The 27,383-nt window shown below is 36.5% G+C and overlaps 1 long non-coding RNA gene and 1 pseudogene across 1 annotated transcript; one reads left to right on the forward strand and one right to left on the reverse strand.

Moving 5' to 3' along the window:
* Window positions 1-5,352: 5,352 nt before the first annotated feature.
* LOC117288230 lies at window positions 5,353-17,090 on the reverse strand (annotated as a pseudogene).
* Window positions 17,091-17,990: 900 nt separating this feature from the next.
* On the forward strand, window positions 17,991-22,035 carry LOC117287785. The gene is made up of 3 exons (XR_004518844.1): window positions 17,991-18,109; window positions 19,898-20,000; window positions 22,001-22,035. It is a non-coding gene; the product is annotated as an uncharacterized LOC117287785 (long non-coding RNA).
* The last annotated feature ends 5,348 nt before the right edge of the window (window positions 22,036-27,383 follow it).

The following is a 27,383-nucleotide window of genomic DNA, read 5'->3' on the forward strand; positions in this document are numbered from 1 at the left end:
AAGCAGGACTTTGGTAAAACAGACTATCAATGAAACATTAACTTGATTTAACTTAATAAAATGCTTTCCTTCCATTAATACTTAGATCATTAAGTCGCTTCACTTTCTAGATAGTAGTTGGCCACACCAACTGGCACACACGTTTGCGCAACTCTGCTGCTTCTACAGTTCAGTGGTGCTTAAAAAAATCAAAAAAATCCCTTAAAAATTGCCTTTTTTATATAGACTAAGTCAGCCAAAAATATTTCTCGTGCCGTTGTACGGTTCGAAATTAACTGCGTAAAAAGTTTGGCCCTACCCCCCCTATTATTAAAATCATGATCAACCAAGTGCACCCCCTATAGGGGTGCAGAAGAGACTGTATCCCATAGTCAATGTACACCAACATGTAATCAACTAGAAATTTGCATATGACACTTATACAAGGCGTCAAATTCAAATTACCATAAGATTATATTGCTAGGTACATCAAAATGGAATGCAGCCCCTTATTAAAGGTATCGTCTTATAGCTTGTTGTGACTTTAAATAACAATAAAATGGAGTTCCATTGTGGACTTAGTCATTTTTTGACCAAAAACACTAGCCATTGTTTGTACTTAGTCATTTTTTGGACTTAGTAATTTTTTGACAAAAACACTTAGTAATTATTGACTTTCTGTGTCCTTTTGTGGACTTAGTATTTTTTTGACCAAAAACACTAGCCATTGTTTGTACTTAGTCATTTTTTGAGCAGAAACTCATAGTCAATGTTTGTACTTAGTCTTTTTTTGGACTTAGTCATTTTTTGACCAAAACACTAGCCATTGTTTGTACTTAGTCATTTTTTGAGAAGAAACTCATAGTCAATGTTTGTACTTAGTCTTTTTTTGGACTTAGTCATTTTTTGACCAAAAACACTAGCCATTGTTTGTACTTAGTAATTTTTTGAGCAGAAACTCATAGTCAATGTTAGTACTTAGTCTTTTTTTGGACTTAGTCATTTTTTGACCAAAAACACTAGCCATTGTTTGTACTTAGTCATTTTTTGAGAAGAAACTCATAGTCAATGTTTGTACTTAGTCTTTTTTTGGACTTAGTCATTTTTTGACCAAAAACACTAGCCATTGTTTGTACTTAGTAATTTTTTGAGCAGAAACTCATAGTCAATGTTTGTACTTAGTCTTTTTTTGGACTTAGTCATTTTTCCAAGATTGAGATTATAAAGTCACAGAACAAGCTATAAGATGCGGCCTTTACAGAAGATACAACATTGGTAGTTACGCTATTGTAAATTTTGGTAAGCATGCAAGTAAACATTCATCTAATGTCCACTTGATGTAAAAACTGTTTTGAGATAAACAATTAATAAAGAAATTTGTTTTGAAACGCTGCAAGTTTTAGATAATGTTTTTTGTGTCCTGCACTCTATATGCAGTATATGAATACCAATGTTGTACCTTCTTTATAAGTAAGAAATGCAACCTGTAAACCATAAAGGAGTCAAATTTAATTAGATTTGTTTGAAAATAAACAAACAAAAATGCGTTGATTCTTGGAATATTCTGAATAAGCACAAACAATTATTTTACAAGTTTGTGGAAACCAAATAGTTAATTTATGTTTTCATGAGACTAGTTTTTTTGTTAGCCATGTGGACTCCTTTTGGAAAAAACAGGTTACATTTCTTCCTTGGTTGATCATTTATATTTCTTAGCTATGGTTGTCATTTGCCAGCTGATGTTTCTTCTCTGATAAATTCTTAACTGGTTTGGGGGTTTAAGTTGAATTTTGAAACTATACACATTTTCAATACTTTTCATAAATACAAGTATGAATTGAAAGCTGTATTTGATTTTACAAATACAATTTTTGAATTGTGGCACTTGACAAGTGCATAAAAAAAAGAGAACAAAAAAAGACAATTTGAAATAATTTCAATGAGGTTTAAGTAACTTTACATCAACTGGCACATTTCTAACCATCAATTTAAGCAACTATCAAAATGAATAGTAAGGAAGCAATACGAGTGCCAAAGCACCCCAAAAACAAAAATTGTTTTAATTAAAACATTCCAGAAACATAACATATAACTTAGTCATTATCAAGTTCTTGAGGTAGGGGTGGGTGGGGGTTAATGTCTAACAGTGTGGATGCACTAACTGATGTTATTGTTTTCTTTCTTTGGAAAACATGAGTTTGTTCAAATAAAGTCTTGAAAATTCAAATAAACAATCTAGTCTGGTTTGCTTATTATTTTCTGATGAATCCTAATATTTGGACAATTATTGGGTCTATGAACGGCTTTGATGATCCCCTATTTCCCTTCTAGGTGTTGATGAACTAATTAAAAGTAACTTTTAGAAAATAATAAAGATTGGGGATACTTTTGGTCATTAACAAACACCAGTCACTTGGTGTGCCTCAATAAATGCATAAATAACAAACCAGTGAAAGTTTTGGTTCAAATGGTCATCAAAGTTGAAAACAAAACATGAAATGAAATCTACATTCCATGCACAAAATTGTGTGCTTTCAGATGCATGAGAAAGGCTTCATGCCTCAAGCCTTTTTCAGATTAAATTTTTTTGGGGTGTTTTTCCAACAACATTGTTTTACATCAGCATGAGTAACTACCAAGTACACCTATTTAATAGGATGTATTCAAAATTATAAAATTATATGATTTTTTTTTTTCAACATCCTTGGGGGGGGGGTAGAGTTACATATTATTCATGAACAGTAATTCCATGTTTGCAAGTACAGAAATACAGTGTAATCGTTCCTTTTGGTGAACTAGAATCAGTTGAAAAACTCCAAATATGCTCATTCACAATATTAGGTAATGACCTCAAGGGTAGTTAAGTATCGAATTAACGATGCTTAGGCATGATGTTTGGCTCTTGAGGGAAAGTATGAACATTTCATCGAGAAGAAGGGCACACCTAAATGAAAGTTTTTAATAGAAATTTAACGGATTCTTCGAAGGCCCCACAAAAAAGAAGAAGTCATAAAAATGTGGGTCTTATAAGGAGAAGAAAAAAAGTATGAGGGAAATTTGGGCAAATGTGTTGGTATAAATTATTATGGCCCTACAGCTAGTAATAGAAATATACATTTTGGTTGCCTTACAGAACGGTTGAGGCTTGTACCTCAGTGACTGCTGTTGTGACTGGAAAGACTGCTGAGATGCAGGGAGAGGCAGCATACACTTCTGATGAAACATTCAGATTCCACGAACTCTGAAAAAGAACGAAATTATATTTAAAGTATGGATGTAAATTAGTGTTCATACATAATGAGGGGATATAGAAAGTATAAGGCATTGGGAAATTTTACTTTATCAGGACAGCATGTTCAGGGGGCCTTTAAATTGTCTCCACATATACATGACATGTACCATACTTCATGTTGTCAAATCTAACTCCCAGCACACAACAAAACAATTCATAGAAAAATATGTGCGCCCTGTGAATTTACTTTAAACACTTGCATTAAAGGAATTGGAGTCACAAAAAACGTGTAGTGCAAAGTGTTAGAATTCATCATCAAAATCGATGTTGGTCAATGTTTCAACAATATCCGTCCATAACAATATTTTCCTCACTTGTATTGAGCGAGAATTTAGTGGTTTAATCAATTTTAACACAATCTATGTTTCTTCGATTTGTGTTGAGGTTATATCATTAGCTGACAATAGTTTGACTGTATTGCCAAGACAATCTTGGATTAGAAACCCCCTCAAATTTCCTCTTTTGCATCAACACATGAATCACTTACCTGATTAAGAAGATTATATGAACATCCGTGCAGTTATCATCGTGGAAGTTGTTAAATTTTGATGTCCGTTTTCGATGTAAAATGTTGCAGAAAATCTGCTTTTCCACCACACACACGTGGAGAGTCGCCTTTGAACACACGATGCCCGCGCTCAGAAACAAAATGGCCGCGGGGAGTAAAGGGGTGTACCAACATCGTTCCAAGGGGTGATCGATCTCGCAGCGCCATTTTTCCCCAGCATGCCTTGCTTGATGTGCATGCGCGTGACCGTAGTACGAACGACATCCTTTTATTGGCCGAAATTTGAAAGAATCATAGGGGGTGAGGCGAGCACTTTTATCAACTTTTGCCTATTTTTGTGAAGGGGAGATGTTGTGCTCTTCATGATGCAGTAGGCTTTTCTGAAGCCTTTTTTATTGAACAGAAGCCAATAATAATATTTCAAGCAATTTTGTTTTTTACTTGAAAAAGTTGGGGCGAAACTTGGAAAAATATCAGGGGTAAAGTCCAGCATTTTTATCAAATATAGCCATGTGATTTTTTTTCGAGCGAAAAGTTCACAAGCCTTAATTTTTTTCTAGCGAAAAAATCACAAGGCTATAGCCGCGTGATTTTTTTCGAGCGAAAAGTTCACAAGGCCTTGTGGGTTTTTTTTCGAGCGAAAAGTTCACAAGGCCTTATGATTTTTTACAAGCGAAAAGTTTACAAGGCCATGTGATTTCTTTTGAACGAAATGTGACAAGTTCACAAGCCTTGTATAGCCTTTGACTTGTTTCATAAGGCTAGATTTTAGGCCAGATTTTGACTAGTTTCATAAGGCTATAGCCTTGTTGTAGATTTTAGGCTAGATTTTGACTAGTTTCAAAAGGCTATTATAGCCTTGTAGATTTAAGGTTAGATTTTGAAAGGCCTAATTTTGACTAGTTTCATAAGGATGTAGATTTTGAAAGGCCACATTTTGACTAGACCTTGTTTTAAGGTCAAATTGAGTGTGTGAGTTGTTTACCTTTTGATGCAATGCAAAACCTTTGTAGCTATGAAACCCTGGCCCTAGCAAGAGGAACCTTTAGACTAAATCAACATACGTAGTTAGTTCTTTCTGTATTTCTGTAATTTTTGTATTCAATATTCCTGGTTTCACTCTTTCACTTTTCAAAAGCGCTTTGAGACTTACTTGTAACTATGCACTATGTAAAAACTGTTCTTAATATTTATATTATTATTACAAGATTGTGATTTGTTCATAGTTTTCATTATAGTGGAATAAAAACCATGTAAAGTTTCATTGTGTGTAGGCGATGATGTGTATAGGCTCAGCAATAAAGTCTGATACAACAGGTTCGTAAAGACAAATTTCCATTGAAGGAAAACTATGAACATTGTATTGATGAATCTCATTATTGTAGTGATTGGAAATGTTGAAATAAAACACTATATGTGTATTTCAAATCCACAACTTACATTGTATCATTAATCAAACATTAAGGTTCCAACACAGACAGAAAAAATAACTAGTAAACTCATTTCAAAATTCTGTAGGAATACCATTGACTGGTTAATACTTTATTAGTTAAACATTTTATACGCATGAAATTGTTTTACACAAAAGATATTTTGCATAAAAAGAGAAGCTTGCATTTTTATGGCTTTCTTATTTCTTTTATATTTTATATTAAAACAATTTACAAGGCTTGTTCTGCTTCTCATGAACTGGGCTTCACACTTCAAAAGGTCGTAGTAACAAAAAGTCAAATTGTGACCTCAAGGTCACATTATGTAACCTCTAGGTCAAATGAACATGACTTTGAGGTCAAATATACATGACCTTGAGGTCAATCGTTCATATCCATCAGTCCGTATTAAGACAAGAGTCAACTAAAGTAACCTTTGTAGATAAGATTTCACAGAAACCTTCAGTGAATGATCAAAGAAAAGAAAAATAAAAGTGAACATTTTCCATCCAAAAGCTTAAAAACTAAGATGTAATGACCCGGACAACTACATTTGTTACTAAAACAGAATCGGTCTTTGAAGTAATCAACAGTGAACATAATTGGTTCCTTGAGTCAGAATCATGTGCTACTTGGTGAACAACGCATGTTTCACAACGACATCCAGAAGCTAAGACGATACACGTCTTTAAATTGTTTAGTGGAACCCTGTTTTATGAACTTACGCTAACCAACCAAAGCAAACCTACCAACGAAAAAAAATCTGTAACTGCAGAACCAAAATATGCTTAAAATACAGTGGCAATGAAACTGATTTAACTGAATGTCTTCTTAGGTTTTTTAAGATTGAAAAAGGATTTTAAAACAGGGCTTATTAACAAACTGAAGTGGTATTTACATTTTGTACAAATTAAATTCTTCAGCAGTTTGCCACTTTTGTATCTAACATGAATTGAGTTGGTTAAAAAAAGGAGTTCAGGAAAAGGCTGTTAAATCAAATTTGTACAAATTGAAATAAAATACTGGCACATGAAATTACTTTACTATAATTACATTGGGGGTTATCAAAATCTTCAAAACGATGTTAGTTTCATTTTAATACGCTAAGGTTTTACAATGAAAAGTCAAAAACTGGAATGCCTCAGTTTAACCTGAAAATTTGCTTTGCCTAAAAGGGCAATTATGTGTTTACATCAACTCATTTTGAGTGAACATCCAAGTGTTTGAAAAGAGAGTTGTATTGCAAGACTTGATTTCAGCCGATTTAATGTTGAGAACTTTTTAGAGGGTCGTTTATATCATGGCAATCTGTCTGGAGTATACATCCATGGTACTACTCAATTGAACATTCTTCTCAGATGTCGTCACTGTGTTATCATTTGCCATGTTAGAGTACTAACATACACGCGCATGTTGCGCACACACGTAACTAAAACTGCACATAGGGCTTATTAACAAACTGAAGTGGTATTTACATTTTGTAAAAATTCAATTCTTCAGCAGTTTGCCACTTTTGTATCTAACATGAATTGAGTTGGTTAAAAAAAAGGAGTTCAGGAAAAGGCTGTTGAATCAAATTTGTACAAATTGAAATAAAATACTGGCACATGAAATTACTTTACTATAATTACATTGGGGGTTATCAAAATCTTCAAAACGATTTTAGTTTCATTTTAATACGCTAAGGTTTTACAATGAAAAGTCAAAAACTGGAATGCCTCAGTTTAACCTGAAAATTTGCTTTGCCTAAAAGGGCAATTATGTGTTTACATCAACTCATTTTGAGTGAACATCCAAGTGTTTGAAAAGAGAGTTGTATTGCAAGACTTGATTTCAGCCGATTTAATGTTGAGAACTTTTTAGAGGGTCGTTTATATCATGGCAATCTGTCTGGAGTATACATCCATGGTACTACTCAATTGAACATTCTTCTCAGATGTCGTCACTGTGTTATCATTTGCCATGTTAGAGTACTAACATACACGCGCATGTTGCGCACACACGTAACTAAAACTGCACATAGGAAATGCTATGATGGATGGCATACCGTACTTGTGCATACTAGTCCATTATTGAAGATTTCCCACAATGCTATAGAAATGTGAAGAGGTTTATACCAAGGTCAATCAGGGAGAGCATTACCCAAATCTGACAAATTTTAACATGGGGCAAGGCAGCCTCTTCTGATGGATAAGCTGTATGATTCAGGTCAAGCAATAGATAAACCCATTGGATACTTTTCAAGGTCAAGGACAAGGTCAAGGACAAGGTCAAGGGAGTCCTACAACGATGATGTGAATATCTGTTTAATAGGGACAGCATCACTGCAAACACCTGGCGAACATCACATTGACTGCAGCTGACACACATATCTGAAACCCTTCCACTGAAGTTTGATTCTGTTGCTTATTGGAAATACACTTGCTGTTTTTGCAGATATTTGTTGCTAAGAATTGCAGGGTTAAAAGAAGTTAGACTGGTACTTTATTACAGCTGATACTGCAGACGTTGGCCTCAACTGGAATAGGACAATGTACATTGCATTAAGGCAATCACTCTTGTTCTGAACGGCAGACATATTTGCCTTTTAGTTTCCTCCAATCATGAAGCATTGTGTTTCTGAGTTAGCAATCTGTCCGATAGCATGGAGTCTTTTTTATATACCTGTCATTTTGACGAAGGCGCTACTGGTTTGGGCTTGCCAATGCGTTCCCTGCTCACTTCGCTCATCTTTGGCCGACCGTTTCCATTGGAAGAGTTCTGGGTGGACTGGGTCTGTCGTTTGCGATTTCTCATCGTCTTGGCCATGTCCTCTCCGAACATGTCTCGTGTCCTCAGCGCCGAGACGAGGTCATCGAACTCTCCTTCTCCTTGCCTGGTCAGGCCATTTTGGCCATCCTTCTTACTGGCTTTCCTCTTGCGATCCCGATCAGCTCTCTGCAAAATAATCAAGATTTACTTTTGTAATTACAAACTCAGAGATAATAGAAAATGTGAACAGCTCAATATTTCTTCTCCTTGACTTTGTAGGCTATGGTACTGCAGTTTCAACAGCAAATGCTTATCAATGGTTTTAATAGGTATACTAATCTTGTCAGAGTACCGCCATTTGGGTTTTGGGTTCCCATAGATGGTGGTATCTCAAGCCAAAGACAATAATTTATGATTAATCAACACTCCTATTCTTGTTAACATTTCCTGGCAAATTGTCAAACATTCATAACCATTCAACTGCACGAGTACAGCTGCGTACAAATCTACATTTGTACAGTACATGTATGTACTGCACAGATGCATTTTTCACATGTCATCATTCAGACCCTTGCATAATGAAACGCAACAGTGAAACCGATGACACCGATGCACAAAGAACAGCCAATGATTTGCTTCCTTTGGTCTCAGTAAGGGTGCTTTTTGAGAGTGTGACGTCATTTGCAAGGGGTCAATACGAGGTTGTCATACATGTATAATTCAAAACCAGAGTGGTTATTGGACAGTCAGGCAGACAGTAGGAGGGTTAAGACTCCCTGGCTTACCTCAGCCTCAATTCGAGCCCTCTTCTCTTCCTCTTCTTGCCTCTTCCTCATGTTCTCATTATCGATCTTAGCTTCAATGAAGGATTGAATGAAGACGTCAAATGTACTGTAGAACTCCTCTGGCATCATCTTGGTTGGGTCCTCCCCAAATTGCTTAATGATCTTGGTCGTCTGAAATAGCCAAACAGTTTATCAGTTATACCAAGAGGTTTTTTTGGGTTTTATATAGTGTAAGCAAACAAATTATAAAACACGTTTTCTTTTTCCTCTAATGATTTTAATTGTCAATAGTCAAAATTGAGTGTTGTTGTGATCATAGAAGAACAATATTGTTTATACTCTTATTACTAGTGGTAACTTAAGGAAAACAAGGCAAACTAAATATATTTCTGTTATAATTTGTTATTATCAACACATTTAAATTGAAACAGGCGGCCCAAAGGCCAAAATCTCCTCATTGTACAAAGTTTAAAGGGAAAATACACGTTTGGTAATTGTCAAAGACCAGTCTTCGCACTTGGTGTATCCCAACATAAGCATGAAATAACAAGCCTGTGAAAATTTGGGCTCAACTGGTTATCAAAGTTGCGAGATAATGATGAAACAAAAAACACCCTTGTTACACGAATTTGTGTGCTTTCAGATAGGTATAAAAGACTTCTAGCTAGAAGTCTTTTATTATTTTAGTGAGAAAATACCTCTTTCTCAAAAACTACTTTACTTCAGAGGGAGTCGTTTTCCTCAATATTTTATACTATCAACTGCTCTCCAATGCTCGTTACCAAGTCGGTTTTTAAGTTAATATTTGTTTTGAGTAATCATTAAGTGTGTACCTTCCCTTTAAAGCTAAAAAATTGCGTTAAAATATTACAAAATTACAATTACAAAAATAACAACAAACACACGAGCCAAGTGGCTACAGCAATACATATTAGAGACATCTTCAGACTAGAAAAATACAAACAAGGAGCAATCAAGATGGTCATTGTTGTAAACCACAATCAAGCCCGTCTTTGATGAAATATGTTTATGTGCAAGGCAATGAAAAATGAATACTCTGCATGTCCTGAGCGAATTTAAACATTGGAATCCGTAACAGTGCGAAAGCTTTTTTCTTTCACACATTAATAAAGCAATGTAACTGGGACCAAAGTTGTCCCAAAAATGTTTGAATTTATGCAAGACTAGCACTGTGATTAGGCAAGAAGAGTGTATTCTCTGCAAATATCGTCTAACCCAGATACAAGAACAAAAGCAAACAAGGAATATTACAGCAACAGTTATTTATAGCAGTGTAAGAGCAGAGTTCAAAGTTGTAAACTGATCACCACACATTTGGAGCTGAGGATACTTTCCCTGCACAAACAAAGTGAAGAGTTGATATTTCACTTTTTTGCAGCAATAATTTTATTTTAAGTTGAATAATGAATTGCGTCAACCAACCTTTTCCTTTGCTTGACTGTGTACATCATTGAGCTTGGAGAAGCTGATCGTGGCTACTGTCTTGAAATCACTCATGACGGACACAAATTTGTCGCCTCTGTCGGTGTTTGGCCTATTCTTCTGGAAGTCAAGTTCCTATACAGAGAACAAAATTTGTGTTGAATTGCAGTGTCTTTATGCGTAACCATACGTTAATTTACTAAAAACACTGGGTTGTGACAGATTGAGAAATATCTACATGCAAGAGGGACAGGGAGATCTGGAGACAACTCAGCTGTAGTATCAGTGATCGAAAATAGAAGAATATCCAATTAAACATGCCTGGTACTTCACAGAGGTAACAGAAGCAAGCCACTAATGCCCTTGGCCATCGCCTTGGTGCCCTTGAAATGTTCCAGTAAAAGTTCCCTCATAGAGATATTCCCTTTGCAAAGGCAAAACTTTCATAATTTAAAAGAATAAAGTTTCAGGCCCATTGAACCCAGCCCTTTGGACTCTAAGCAATTTAAAATCTGCTTTGAGTAGATAAGACGCTTCATAATGCATACCTTTTCAACTTCCTTTAGACCTGCACCAATCAGAGCGATGTCCTTAGCTAATTCAGCTGAAATAGATTAAGAAAATAACAATAATAGTTAACTCTACTGGCAAATTTTTTAATTTTTATTTCATGGTCCCATGTTTTGAGAAAGACTCTGCTATGGTCAAAACTTGGGCCATTAAAAACAATTGGTCACTTCGGTTGGTAAGCAAGTTCACAACAGCTGTTTTGATTATTTAATTCAAAAACTTCCGAACATTTCTGCAGAGCATTTTCAAATTGAATAATAGGTAAATTTATTTCATTTGTAACAGTGGACAAAATTGGTTAAATGGTTGAATTTCAAATGACAGTCAACAATCAAATCGAACAAGACAAACAATGAAAGTGAACATACTTGACTTTGGATGCTTCTCGGATAGATGCAGTGTCTTCCTCAAGTTTAAAGGCATCGGGGAACTGCAACAATCATACAAAACAAATACCTCAATAATATAACAACTTCATTCAAAAATAAACTTGCGATTAAGCTTAGGCGATATCGATTTATTTTATTTATGATATACTTTATGACATATCGCCGACATTATATCGCGATTTTCGATATAATCGCGATTAATTAAATTTGACATCATCAGTCTTCAAACTCCAAGTGAAAGTTGTAGAAGAGACAGTCATAGCATTAGAGAGGTGTTCTAATGACATATTCTTCTGGTTTTACTCCAAACCTATGGGGTGCAAGATGTCTCAGCTAGGAAATACATCGTGATATTGCGATATTTAATCGATATCGCGATATATCGCGAGATATCGATATTACGATTAAAACCAAATCGATCCGATATCGAAATCGTTTCCAAAATAATATCGCCATATTCGATAATATTGTGATATCGCCCAAGCTCACTTACGATATCACAGTCAAAGACTGTTTCCTTTGTAAAAACCAAGCGTTCATTCAACACAATGTCTCCTTGATGAACCCAAGTCTCGACACTCATGGGGTGACAGGTCTTTTTCTTCAGCTGCGCCACGCATTTGGAACTCTCTACCACTTAATACAAGATCTTGTCTTTGTACCACAACATTCAAATCTCTTCTCAAAACTTATGTCACAGGTTTTCAAGGACTAGCTTTGTTGTGTCTGTTTGTTTTGTTGTTTTTGGTTTTTACTGGGCCTTGAACACCCAGCAAGGTGGATACGTTACAAGTCTTATTATTATTATTATTATCATAATATTATGATGTCTGTCGATTTCAGTCTTACCTTCTTCTCCAATACTGCAGACAAATAGTGAAGAAGCGTGGAATATTTAGGGATACTCGACTTGGTGTCAAGGATTTTGTTGAGACTTGAGATTCTGAAGCCAGAGGCATTCCCTCTTGCCCCTCGGTTCATGTAGTTACCAAACGCCAAGACAATCTCCAGGATCTTCTTCAATCTCTTACTCGTACTCAGCTCCTTGGAGGCTCTTAGAATGGCTGGAAATGTAGAGAAACAAACGAGATTAGAAATAATAAACTTGGTTTGCCGTAACACCTTGTGTGTATCTACTTGCCAGGTAGATTTTGTTCTTTAGAGAACTGTCTTGCTTCATATTCTTCTACCGTGGAGTAGATTTTTCCGGAATTCAGGAGACTTGTCGGTTCGTAAAAGAACTGTCCTGCTTTTTAACTAGTACCTGGGCGGAAGGTAGAAAATTGGTTGCTATAGGATGGGGAAGGTTTGGAATTGATTCTTGCTCACCATCTACTTTTGGTTTGCATTCTCCCATTCTCTCCTGGAACTTCTTCTTGAAGTAAAGACACTTCATCCTCTGCTCAAAGTGCACGATTCTAGATTAAAACAAGAAAGGAAAATGTCAATAATAATACTGGGCGCTTTTATTAGACCCCTATGGGCCATCATCATACACCAGTTAGAATGGTCATTAACCAACACAAATTCCACAAAAATTAATGTTTGCAACACTTTTGCTTAAAATGATGTCAGCATTTTCGTACTTTTAGGAGTCTTGATTTTCCTTCAATTGTACCGAAGTTGTTCACATAAAGAAAAAAAGATACTTAGTTTGTACCAATGGCTTTCTGCCCATCTAGCAGACCATTCTACAGATGTATCATTCTGAAAGTATAAGTTCTCTATTTGAAGAAAACTTCTTATAAGTCCTTCCACAATTATAAATTCAAACACTAATATCTTAACTGCGGATTTTATTAGTTTGTACTTTTCACTTTCTATTGGATTTGACATTACTTACTTGCTGAGGTCGTAGAGGAATCGATCAGCTCGGGCCATTTTGTCGATCTCCCGCTCATGCTCTTTCAGTAATAGAGCCTCCTCTTGTGTCGGTACGAACTTCAAAAACCTGAAACAAACACCAGTAGAGATAAGTACTAACAGTAAGCTTGGGCAATACTTCTTCTTTTTTTGCCCACGATACATCGTCAAGAATATATCGCTAAATTCAATGAAATTGCGATTACTTTTAAAGTCACCAGAATTCAACATCTCACAGAGCAAGATATAAAGCCAGCCATGACATCGATATTATATATATATATTTTTGTCTGCAAAACTTCACCAAAAAATCTCGCAAAGTTGGGTGTGTTAGGTTCAAAACACACTAAAAGTGGACACTGAAATAGTAAAGAAAAATCATATTAAATGGACTCTGCCAGATTTAAAAAATGCTGCAACTAATTTGCCTGAAACAATTTCTCAAAATGTTTACCTGTTCCAACATGTCCTTGGGGATGTCTTCACCCTGGTCCATGCTCAGCAGTGCCTTGGTGATCTCTGCACTAGTCAGCTTCAGCTTAGACAGTAAGATGGTACAGTTCTGAGCCCGCCGGCCGTCAATCACTGACAACTCCTTGGGTTTACTGGACTTGAAGCTGAAGCCTGTGTCGCCGTCAACGTCCTCTCCTCGTACTTTCTGGTAGGCAGAAAACGTCTTGTCAAAGTCGGCCAGGTCCATAATCTTTGAAACCTGAGAGAATTGAAATGTAATTGAAGAAAATGTGTTAAGTCTACCCTTCTTCATGGTTATTCCTTTTACAAAGCATCAATACATAAATTTGTGTTCCGTTTTTACAATGGAATTTTCTCAAAATTAAATCAGTTTAACCAAAGTGTAACATTAACCAACGTGTGACCTCCAAAAATGGTTGCTCGACGAGAACTTCCAATCAATGATATCTAGCTTGCATTACATCATAATAATGAATATAAATGAGTACACATATATTAACCATGCCCGTAAGAATATAAATTAACGCAAACAATAATGGCCTGAGGTTTCAGCCCAAGCATAGTCTTTCTCAAAGGCTATAAATTAATAACACGAGGAGCGATTGAAGGGTTTATGTACTTTTTTTAGAACGAAAAACACAATGTCTACGGATTTACACTAAACTTACACAGTTTGAAGATAATGATGGTATAAAGCTTCCCTGAAAATATTAGTTGCTGAGGAGCTTCAGTTTTTGAGAAATGAGTAAAACAATGTCATGAAATAATCACTGATCATGAGACGAAAATTATTTTAGCTTTTAAAAACGTATTTTCATGAAATTGTTTTACTTAGAAAAAGTTTTACTTGTTGTGTTAGAAAAAGTACACAAATCCTTTAACTCAAAGGCTGATGTAACTCTCAAGGGGTTACCAAAAGTATTTTGTTACCTTCATGTCATCCAGCTCTGTCCATATAGTTCCTTGAAGCTGCATGTCAGGTAGTTTAGACCAGTTGAAGGATTTGAGAGGATTGGACGGCTTAGGGATGTTCTTCTTCTTGGCCATGCCCATCATGCCTGAAAGATCAAGGTTTTAAAAAAATCCAGTCTCTTTGTAAATATTAAACACCTATTAAATCGTTGAGGTACCTGCTGCTAAAATATAGGACTTGAACTGCCTCTAGCTATCGGGCAATCTCAATATTCTAGCTGGTAAGACACTGCTCCAGAAGTGCAAAGGTCGTGGGTTCTAATCCCACCCAAGTAATATGCCTGTGATTTTTTTTCCCCACAAAAGTCTGAAATTTCTGAGTATACAGAGCTAAGACACATCTGTGCAAGTGTAAAAAAACAACAAATTAATATTCCACATAACTTGCCACAGAATAACTATAGAATAATGTTATCTAAAGAACTGTGTCTATGCATACCTGGAGGGGGTGGTGGGCCTCCTTGGCCTGGGGGTAGAGGAGGAGGGGGTGGTCCCATACATGGGGTTGGTGGAGGAGCAAATGGTGCCATTGGGGGAGGAGGAGGTGCAGAACCAACCGAGCAGGAAACTGGGGATTTCAGGGCTTCCGTTTTCAACTTGTCAACATCTGAGAGACTTATGGTGGCTCTGAGTTTGCCGCTTGCAATCTACATGAAGAAAATGGATGAGAAGGATGAATCAAGAGGACAATGATAGAAAAATTGTCTCCCATACAACACAGTAGAAGAAGAAAAAAGGGGGAAAACAACAATAATTAAGAGGCTTAACTTACCATTGCTTTGAGTTCAGCCATCTGTGCCAGTAGTTCCAGGCCCTGGCTGCTGGATATAGCCAGCTCAGCTGCTTGATGGTCGTATTTCTATTGGATCGCATTCAGCGCTCCCATTGCTTCCTCCTAATAAGACAAGGAAGGAATAAAGGAAATAAGTCAGTGACGTCACACTAAACAATTTCTGTGTTGTTTTTTTCTTCATTTTTGGATTTGAGCCCATTTTATGAATAATGGCAATAATTTTATAACAGTGACATCACACACAAAATTCTTCTTCTTCTGCAAATTTGGATTTGAGTCTATTTTGACAGCTCAAATTTTAAATGAGCTTTGTGACTCAAAACAGAAATGTGAGTAACAGGTACAGTGAGAACTGCTGTTGTGAAGTCCGTTTTGACTCAAAGTAATTTGTTTGGAGAAATTGCTTCGCATGCTCAAAACTGATTTTCAGAAGTACATTAAAATATTAACTACTTTGCAGTAACAAACTACACAGTGTAAGTGACTAATAGTGTGATACCAACAACGAAATATTGAGTGCAATGGCTGCCATCTTCAAAAGGTGGTCAACAACCTTGTATGAGGCCATATGCCCTTTTGCAAACCATGACTCTGTCAAGTCAAAGCAAAGGCAGGAGTACAAGGGCTGACCCACATGTACATATGGTGCAGGCTTTAAAAGACTTTACGGGCTATTCAAATACAATTCTGAAGATTTTTCTGATGGATTGAAAATAAGGATACTGACTATAATGATCAGTCTTTCAATTGAGAAAATTGGTTGAAAAAAGGTGGCTTCTCACAACTGATGAATATCATTTGTTAACAACAATAATAAAGTTCTGACTTAAAAATCATGAAACACCTGATATGAGTTTACCTCCTGACAACACATTGAGGGTTTCTGTTACCTTTTCTTGGTTTTTGGCATCCAGTTCCCTCTCTTTCCTCTCTAACTGGGCTTTTATTTCCTCACATATTGTGGAGCCAAACAAGAGGAAAACAATCTCAACAATTTAACAGGGGCATATCATTGTACTGCAGGCCCAAGGTCAGTGAATTTAGACTTGATCCTTAAGTTGCTTAAATCTGTGTGAGGAGAGACTTGTCATACGATTACTAGAACCAGTAAGCGGACTCATGTTACCTATGTGCTGTTAAACAATAATAAAAAATACATGTAGAGAATTTAGAGTTTTAGAATTACATGTAGCATGGAAATGAAGTATCATCAGGGACTCTGTAATATTGCTATATCTCACTCATCTCATGAAGGTGATCAGAGCTGACTGATCGAAGTCAAGTTCTTTCTTAAACCAACAGAAATGAAAATGTTGAGGTACATTAGCATAAGACTTTTCACTTCCAAATGGCTTCAGTTGTCTGTCTCAACTCTCTCTCACTGTGTGTTTTTTCCAGGTATGGAATTTCATCTTTGAGATGACAGGGCATTTTCAGGGGCACTTTCATTGGAAAATCTTAAAGTTTATGAAGGGCCACCAAGGCCAAGGTCAAGATCAGGGCAACAAGGCCATGGTCTCCAATGACTCTGTGAAATTCCAGGCCTGATTTTCTTTGCCCCTGCTTTGATTTATAATACTCACATTTCTCCATCTCTTCGGCCTTCTGTTGCCTGATGACATCTTGGTTGATGACCTTCTCGATCACATCCTTGAAGTTGATATCAAAAGGCGCTATGTCTGGATCGTTGCCATCATGATACTGAAGTTTTTCTCAGATTCAAATACATTAGTGAAAAATTAATTTTTTCCTCTGAACCGACCTTAGTTTAGAAGCAGTCATTTCTCACAATGTGTTGTGCTATCACTGCAGTTGGGCCCCCTTTGCTCGTTACCGATTAATATTTTTTATGCTAATTTGAGTAGTTATCAAACGTATCCTGGGGTGGATTTCACAAAGAGTTAGGACGAGTCTTATCTCGAGTTAGGAAGAGTTGTTCGTCCTAACTTGGGACAAGCTGTACGTAGAGGTATGACTAGTCCTAAGTAAGAGATAACAAAAACGTACAGTTAGTCCCAAGTTAGGACGAGCAACTCTTCCTAACTCGAGATAAGACTCGTCCTAACTCTTTGTGAAATCCACCCCGGTGCCTTTTTTAAGGTCAAACTGTGAAAAGTATGATTTTCTCTCATTGATTATCCATCATGCGATTATTTTGAGATATATCTTTCAAATGGAAACGAAAGAACTTGAATATTGTTTAGCGACATCCACTGCTTGAGCAGCTCTTTGACGTTGGGCCAGGGCTGGTTATCAAACAATTAGGTAATTAATTAGTATCTGAAAAATGTATCAAAATTATGATAAGCTCGGGAGAGGGGGGGGGGGCGTGGGGCTTCCATTCACTGGTGGGACGGGTAAACTTCACAACTATTTCTTCCCCACAAATTTTGTCCAAAGTATTCCAAACATTCCAAACATTAAATTCCATATTGATGGATTTTATTTGTATTTTATTTGTATTTTAAATTGAACCATCCCTAAAGTGTTTTGGCTTTAGCGTAAAATACATTGACTTGCCTATGAACTATGATATTCGAATGTGTGACGTCGGGTGTTCAGACTACATTGATCGCGGGAGACTCGCCAACAGAGGACGCGATTCCTATTTTAATACCTAGTCAGATACCCTAAACCAAATTCAACGCTGAATTAACGGATGAAGTCCAGCTTGATAAATCACGTGCGGCACATTCAGAAACGCACGCTGGATTAGAATTTCTCAAAAACATGGACGGAGAGGAGTCATTTGCTTCTTCAAGAGAATTTTTCCCGCAATTTGGCTCCATTTTACCGTTTCCTGAAAAAGGAACGGTAGTTATGAAATGCAAGACGTGTCCTCACAAAGTAAATGCAAAAAGTAAGTTTAGAATATATGTATTTCTTGTGGAAACCGGAGCTTGTAAATTTGTGTGCGATGGCCCCCTGGACTTGTGCGTTATTTATAAAATGGGTAGGCGGGGTCGGGACGTGGCTGGGGGGGGGGGGGAGGAGGCTGATGCATGATCGCAACATACTTTGAATATTATATTACTCTGATGATGTAAATGACATGTGACTGATAATTTGTAGTTTACAAAAAAAGTTGAATATTTTTTTAGTATAAAAAAAAATATTTATAAATAAAATAGTAGACATAGTTTTCAATAGTAATTTTGTAATTTTCATTATAATCGGCCTACGAACTAATAGGCCTCTCTGTAAGAGAAATGATTGCCTTTTATATCATCCTTTGTAATGATTGCATCCTGGTGGCTCATCTGCTGTTGTTTAGTCATGTTATAATTTATAAAAATATATATATAATATAAATAAAATTATCTTTTTTAATTCAAATTGTGGTAAAAAAAACTAAAAGAAATACCCTTGGTACAACCACTTTTTCATTCGATATGAAATATTATAGTATCTAATTTACCTCAATGAGATATTTGTTTGTAAAAATGAGTGAAAAAGTGATGGCGCCATACGGAAAGTTATCCCCATTGACTGTCTGACTTACTTTTTTGGAAATGAATGTGTCACAAATCTTATGATGAGGCATGGTCTGTGCTGTGCAACCTGCCGGTGCCGGGCACTCCTGATTTCAAAATCGACCAACACAAGTTAAAATAACCTTCCTTTCATTCACAGATTTTCAACAAAATGTAACACTTGTAAAAAGTTGTGTTTATTAATATTATCCGGTCCTGCTAAAAGCCGACAACAGCCGACAACGCCCACAACAAGTCCAGAGCGCCGCCAACACGCCGCCAACAAGTTTTAAATACCTCAAAAATGACCAATAAACCATAGATATTAGAACTATATGTCTTCTGTAATATAAACATAAATTTAATGGAAAAACTTCACGAAAAGTGTGTATTTTTTAACCAGAAAAAAACTTCACTTGCACGGAAAGCGGTCGGACGCCATCTTGGCTTAAAAACCGTGTTTGGACCAGACCATTATGATACGAGTAGATTTAGCACTTGTCAACAACAGAGGGCGGGCTTCATGTGAAGACCTTCACTGCAGTGTGCACAGTGCATGACGCCCGCCCTCTATTGCTAAATCTGACTTACCCGCATCATAATGAACTGGTCCAAACACGATTTTAAGCCAAGATGGCGTCCGACCGTTTTCCGTGAAAGTTAAGGTTTTTTCCTGGTTAAAAATTCACACTTTTCGTGAATTTTGTCCATTAAATTTATGTTTAATCACGATCAAAAGAAAAGCAAATCGCCATCTTTAAATTAGATCCGGTTATTTTTATGAATGAACCAAGTGACACTGTCTAAAATTAATATCGATCCGCCCATACGATCTCATTCACAAACGCTCAGCGCCCTCTAGTGGCGAAAATGGTTTTTTTTAAATAGTTTTTTATTTTTTTTAATTTTTTTTTATAGCGCCCTCTAGCGGCGAAAAAAACTATTCGAATATCCGGTTAATTTCGGATAGTTGGCCAGCGGTATCCGAATATCAAAATTTCACTATTCGCCCAGCACTACTCTGGACTTGTTGTCAGCTTTTAGTAGGACCCATATTATCAGTGAATTTATTGTTCTTTGTATCAGTGGTGACCGCATATAATCACTATCGTTAGCACAGACAGCATATTTTTGAATATATGAAAAGTCACTTTTTGTCTTCCTTCTCATTACAGCTGCATTACATGGTGTGGTCTATCATTCATACCTGTGTCTCAACTCTCGCAAGAATGTTGAAGGTCGTTACAAGGTTACAGCCGGAAAGACCTAGGACCACTGGTGAGTGAAACACTGGAGTTTTAGGCCAAGTTAAAAAAGAAACATGTTTTTAGCATCCCCGCCCGCTTCCTTTTTACATGCTGCCTCCTCTTAATTTTTTAAATTAAAAACCTTTTTTTTTTATGCACATTAAAAAAATAATTACGCACATTTTTTTCAAAGGGTATTTTTAAACGTTCTCAGCTAAAACAATCTGAATGTCTTGACCAATGCGTTTCATATATGTATTGTTTGTTTGAGCAGTAGAAAAAACAATGGATATTTGACATTTTAAAAAGAATGGTGGCCCTCTGGAAATAAAAAATAAAAAGCCCCTCCTTCCTTTTTTTGAGAAACCCGGATGCAAAACATGTTTCTTTTTTTACTCGGCCTTATCTTAGGAAATGTCCAAATTGTTTAGGTTTATATCTTGATGCTTACATATAGAAATGTTCGTACTTTATGTTGTTTATTTGTCTATGCTATAACCACCAAAACATTTTGTTTGTATTTTTTTCTTTCAGAGGTTTCATTATTTATATTTAACTGTGAATTAATAAAAAAAAAGATGTACTAATAAAATCTGTGAAAAGGGTTCACCACCCACAGCGAAACCTCTGGCAATTTCTAAAATTGGTTCATGAAAAAGATGCACAATAGATGAAATTTATTCGGTGACTTATTTCATATGGTTTCTTTTGAAGAATATAACCCCGAAAATATTTAGGTTTTACAAAAACAAATCGGGGAACCTCTGGTCAATATTATGAAATTGTTTGAAAGATAAATGCACAATTTTAGTTTGAATTAAAGGTGGTTTATCATTTCGTAAATTTTGAAGAAAAAAAAACAACCCCGAAATTTCTTTGTTTGTACTTGTTGTTTTATTTCAGAAGTTTTATCCCTCTGAAAAAAGCAAAAATCAGTGATAAAGGTTTGCTAACCGTAGGGAAAGCTCTGGCCAATGGTTTTAACTACGTTTAATTGAAAAATGTACCAGCACTTCATTTTAATTGGCAATTTTTTTTCTAATTTAGTAATTTTTGAAAATTACCCTCCCCCCCCTCCCCAAATATTTGGTTAGAAATAGTTTGTTTTATTTTTTATATTTAACTCTTAAGAAGAGCAACATTCAGTGATATGGGTTCGCCACCCATAGGGAAACCTCTGGCCATTTTTTTAACTGTGTTTAATTGAAAAAAGAACCACTTGCATTTTAAAAGGCAATTTTTTTTTATAATTTGGTAATTTTTGAAAATTACCCCCCCCCCCCCCAAATATTTGGTTAGAAATAGTTTTGTTTTATATCTTTTATTTTTTATATTTAACTCTTAAGAAGAGCAAAATTCAGTGATATGGGTTCGCCACCCATAGGGAAACCTCTGGCCAATTTTTTAACTGTTAATTGAAAATTTTGCCACTTCATATTTATTAGGTGATTTATCATTTGGCAAGTTTTGAAAAACGAGCCCCCAAATATTTGGTTTTGTATTTTTAACTCTGAATGCAGAAGAGCAAAAATTCAGTGACAAAGGGTTCGCCACCCGTAAGGAAACCCCTGGCCAATTTTTTAACTGTGTTTGATTGAAAATTGCGCCACTTCAATATAAAAATTTGCATTTGGTAAATTTTGAAAAATAACTTAAGCCCCCCAGATATTTTGATATGCGAATAGGTTCGTTTCATTTCAGAGGCTTCATATTTTACCTGTGAAAAAAAATCGGTGACAAAGGGTTCGCCACCCGTAAGGAAACCCCTGGCCAATTTTTTTGAAATGTTTGGGAAAAAAGCAAACCTTATTTGTTGATGTATCGAAATCTTTACCTCGGATGGATTCATCGCTACTGTGACAGTGTTTTGCCTCTTTCTGTTTTCTCAGCAAGTAGAACCAGTAGACCTATTTTGCTGAAACTTTCACAGTTTTATTTCATCTTAGGCGCTTTATCACAAATTGGTTTTTTCAATGCTTGGTTATTTTTCATTACTTCTTAATTTCATTTTTGTATCTGGTCTGGTTTCAGATTGACAGGGCATGTGCCAAGTGCGGTCACGATGGACTTCATTTCCACACCAGGCAAACACGATCAGCTGATGAAGGACAAACCGTCTTCTATTTCTGCCCATCATGCAAGTAAGTTAATCACTACTTAAGCCCGGTTCCTTTTTCCTGCATATGCAAAGTGAATTTTGGCGACACAGCCCTGTTTTCTTAGGGAATGTTTCGAAGGGGTTGAACACAGTTCAAAATTTGCTTGGCATTCGCAGGAAGTATGAACCGGGCTTTGGGCTTGTAGACCCTTTTAGGTTTAATATACAGTTTCCATAGATTGCACAGGGGTTAGTAGGAACCTGTGAGGGCAGAGATGGTTCTTGTGATTTATTTAGCTTGGTCACTACATATTTGGCTGCACAGGCAGTTTATTCCCAAGGGAGCTGAGTTGGTTTGATGAATGAAATAAATGGCCTAGTGATCAGGGGTAACACTGTTGAAGAGCCACGAGCGTCACTGAATTACAGATTTCAGTGCTACATGAGGATTAGTACAAGCAGAAATTCACTGTTTACATGACATGTGTGTAAAGCACAATATGGTTACATTCAGCAAAACAGAAACAAACAAAACATGCAATTGGATCTTGAAGGATCTGTGGTGGACTTCACAAAGAGTTAAGACTAGTCTTATCTTGAGTTAAGACAAGTTACTCGTCCAACGTAGGACTAGCATTAAGTTTGTCCTAAGTTAAGACCAGTCCTAACTCTTTGCGAAATTGACCCCAGGATGGTTAGGGTCAAAGGTTCATTTTTTATGTAAAGGTAATTTTTGATTTTTTTTCCGTTGATTTACAGGCATCAAGAGATTGAGTACTCCTGAAGAGAATCAACATCTTCGGATCGGTATACACTGAGAAGAACTCGAGGCAATAGCTCACTGGAACAAGGAGATGAAATCGACGACGACGACAACAAAGACGACCACCTGATGCCAGAGAGATGTCTTACTGATGAGGAGGCCGATGTTTTAACTGTGTTTATTAATTGAAAAATGTGGCACTTCATATTAGGTGATTTATCATTTGGTAAGTTTTGAACAAGCCCCCAAATATTTGGTTTTATATTTTTAACTCTGAAAACAGAAGAGCAAAATTCAGTGACAAAGGGGTCGCCACCCGTAAGGAAACCCCTGGAATTTTTTTTTAACTGTGTTTGATTGAAAATTGCACCACTTCAAATTAAAAATTTGCATTTGGTAAATTTTGAAAAATAACTTAAGCCCCCCAGATATTTTGATATGCGAATAGGTTCGTTTCATTTCAGAGGCTTCATATTTTACCTGTGAAAAAAAATCGGTGACAAAGGGTTCGCCACCCGTAAGGAAACCCCTGGCCAATTTTTTTGAAATGTTTGGGAAAAAAGCAAACCTTATTTGTTGATGTATCGAAATCTTTACCTCGGATGGATTCATCGCTACTGTGACAGTGTTTTGCCTCTTTCTGTTTTCTCAGCAAGTAGAACCAGTAGACCTATTTTGCTGAAACTTTCACAGTTTTATTTCATCTTAGGCGCTTTATCACAAATTGGTTTTTTCAATGCTTGGTTATTTTTCATTACTTCTTAATTTCATTTTTGTATCTGGTCTGGTTTCAGATTGACAGGGCATGTGCCAAGTGCGGTCACGATGGACTTCATTTCAACACCAGGCAAACACGATCAGCTGATGAAGGACAAACCGTCTTCTATTTCTGCCCATCATGCAAGTAAGTTAATCACTACTTAAGCCCGGTTCCTTTTTCCTGCATATGCAAAGTGAATTTTGGCGACACAGCCCTGTTTTCTTAGGGAATGTTTCGAAGGGGTTGAACACAGTTCAAAATTTGCTTGGCATTCGCAGGAAGTATGAACCGGGCTTTGGGCTTGTAGACCCTTTTAGGTTTAATATACAGTTTCCATAGATTGCACAGGGGTTAGTAGGAACCTGTGAGGGCAGAGATGGTTCTTGTGATTTATTTAGCTTGGTCACTACATATTTGGCTGCACAGGCAGTTTATTCCCAAGGGAGCTGAGTTGGTTTGATGAATGAAATAAATGGCCTAGTGATCAGGGGTAACACTGTTGAAGAGCCACGAGCGTCACTGAATTACAGATTTCAGTGCTACATGAGGATTAGTACAAGCAGAAATTCACTGTTTACATGACGTGTGTAAAGCACAATATGGTTACATTCAGCAAAACAGAAACAAACAAAACATGCAATTGGATCTTGAAGGATCTGTGGTGGACTTCACAAAGAGTTAAGACTAGTCTTATCTTGAGTTAAGACAAGTTACTCGTCCAACGTAGGACTAGCATTAAGTTTGTCCTAAGTTAAGACCAGTCCTAACTCTTTGCGAAATTGACCCCAGGATGGTTAGGGTCAAAGGTTCATTTTTTATGTAAAGGTAATTTTTGATTTTTTTTCCGTTGATTTACAGGCATCAAGAGATTGAGTACTCCTGAAGAGAATCAACATCTTCGGATCGGTATACACTGAGAAGAACTCGAGGCAATAGCTCACTGGAACAAGGAGATGAAATCGACGACGACGACAACAAAGACGACCACCTGATGCCAGAGAGATGTCTTACTGATGAGGAGGCCGATGTTTTAACTGTGTTTATTAATTGAAAAATGCGGCACTTCATATTAGGTGATTTATCATTTGGTAAGTTTTGAACAAGTCCCCAAATATTTGGTTTTATATTTTTAACTCTGAAAACAGAAGAGCAAAAATTCAGTGACAAAGGGGTCGCCACCCGTAAGGAAACCCCTGGAATTTTTTTAACTGTGTTTGATTGAAAGTTGCGCGACTTCAAACTAAAAGTTGACATTTGGCCCCCAAAATATTTTGATGTACAAATAGGCTCGTTTTATTTCAGACGTTTTATATTTTACCTGTGAAAACAGAGGAGCAAAAATCAGTGACAAAGGGTTCGCCACCCGTAAGGAAACCCCTGGCCATTTTTTTTTAAATGTTTGGAAAAAACAAACGTAATTTGTTGATGTATCAAAATCTTTACCTTGGATGGATTCATCGCTACTGTGACAGGGTTTGCTTCTTTCTGTTTTCTCAGCAAGTAGAACCAGTAGACCCATTTTGCTGAAACTTTCACCGTTTTATTTCATCTTTCTAACTCTTTTTGAAATTGACCCAGGATGATTAGGGTCAAAGGTTCATTTTTAATGTAAAAGTAAATTTTTATTTATTTTTTTGATTTACAGGCATCAAGAGATTGAGTACTCTTGAAGAGAATCAACATCTTTGGATCGGTCTACACTGAGAGGAACTCAAGGCAATAGCTCACTGGAACAAGGAGATGAAATCGACGACGACGACAACAAAGACGACCACCTGATGCCAGAGAGATGTCTTACTGATGAGGAGGCCGATGTTTTACCTGTGTTTATTAATTGAAAAATGCGCAACTTCAAATTAGGTGATTTATCATTTGGTAAGTTTTGCACAAGTCCCCAAATATTTGGTTTTATTTATTTAACTCTGAAAACAGAAGAGCAAAAATTCAGTGACAAAGGGTTCGCCACCCGTAAGGAAACCCCTGGACAATTTTTTAACTGTGTTTGATTGAAAGTTGCGCGACTTCAAACTAAAAGTTGACATTTGGCCCCCAAAATATTTTGATGTACAAACAGGCTCGTTTTATTTCAGACGTTTTATATTTTACCTGTGAAAACAGGAGCAAAAATCAGTGACAAAGGGTTCGCCACCCGTAAGGAAACCCCTGGCCATTTTTTTTTTAAATGTTTGGAAAAAACAAACATAATTTGTTGATGTATCAAAATCTTTACCTTGGATGGATTCATCGCTACTGTGACAGGGTTTGCTTCTTTCTGTTTTCTCAGCAAGTAGAACCAGTAGACCCATTTTGCTGAAACTTTCACCGTTTTATTTCATCTTTCTAACTCTTTTTGAAATTGACCCAGGATGATTAGGGTCAAAGGTTCATTTTTAATGTAAAAGTAAATTTTTATTTATTTTTTTGATTTACAGGCATCAAGAGATTGAGTACTCTTGAAGAGAATCAACATCTTTGGATCGGTCTACACTGAGAGGAACTCAAGGCAATAGCTCACTGGAACAAGGAGATGAAATCGACGACGACGACAACAAAGACGACCACCTGATGCCAGAGAGATGTCTTACTGATGAGGAGGCCGATGTTTTACCTGTGTTTATTAATTGAAAAATGCGCAACTTCAAATTAGGTGATTTATCATTTGGTAAGTTTTGCACAAGTCCCCAAATGTTTGGTTTTATATATTTAACTCTGAAAACAGAAGAGCAAAAATTCAGTGACAAAGGGTTCGCCACACGTAAGGAAACCCCTGGACAATTTTTTAACTGTGTTTGATTGAAAATTGCGCGACTTCAAACTAAAAGTTGACATTTGGCCCCCAAAATATTGTGATGTACAAATAGGCTCGTTTTATTTCAGACGTTTTATATTTTACCAGTGAAAACAGAGGAGCAAAAATCAGTGACAAAGGGTTCGCCACCCGTAAGGAAACCCCTGGCCATTTTTTTTTTAAATGTTTGGAAAAAAACAAACGTAATTTGTTGATGTATCAAAATCTTTACCTTGGATGGATTCATCGCTACTGTGACAGGGTTTGCTTCTTTCTGTTTTCTCAGCAAGTAGAACCAGTAGACCCATTTTGCTGAAACTTTCACCGTTTTATTTCATCTTTCTAACTCTTTGTGAAATTGACCCAGGATGATTAGGGTCAAAGGTTCATTTTTAATGTAAAAGTAAATTTTTATTTATTTTTTTGATTTACAGGCATCAAGAGATTAAGTACTCTTGAAGAGAATCAACATCTTTGGATCGGTCTACACTGAGAGGAACTCAAGGCAATAGCTCACTGGAACAAGGAGATGAAATCGACGACGACGACAACAAAGCGACCACCTGATGCCAGAGAGATGTCTTACTGATGAGGAGGCCGATGTTTTACCTGTGTTTATTAATTGAAAAATGCGCCACTTCAAATTAGGTGATTTATCATTTGGTAAGTTTTGCACAAGTCCCCAAATGTTTGGTTTTATATATTTAACTCTGAAAACAGAAGAGCAAAAATTCAGTGACAAAGGGTTCGCCACACGTAAGGAAACCCCTGGAAATTTTTTAACTGTGTTTGATTGAAAATTGCGCGACTTCAAACTAAAAGTTGACATTTGGCCCCCAAAATATTGTGATGTACAAATAGGCTCGTTTTATTTCAGACGTTTTATATTTTACCAGTGAAAACAGAGGAGCAAAAATCAGTGACAAAGGGTTCGCCACCCGTAAGGAAACCCCTGGCCATTTTTTTTTTAAATGTTTGGAAAAAAACAAACGTAATTTGTTGATG

This window comes from Asterias rubens, chromosome 1, assembly GCF_902459465.1.
Source record: "Asterias rubens chromosome 1, eAstRub1.3, whole genome shotgun sequence".
Lineage (NCBI taxonomy): Eukaryota > Metazoa > Echinodermata > Asteroidea > Forcipulatida > Asteriidae > Asterias > Asterias rubens.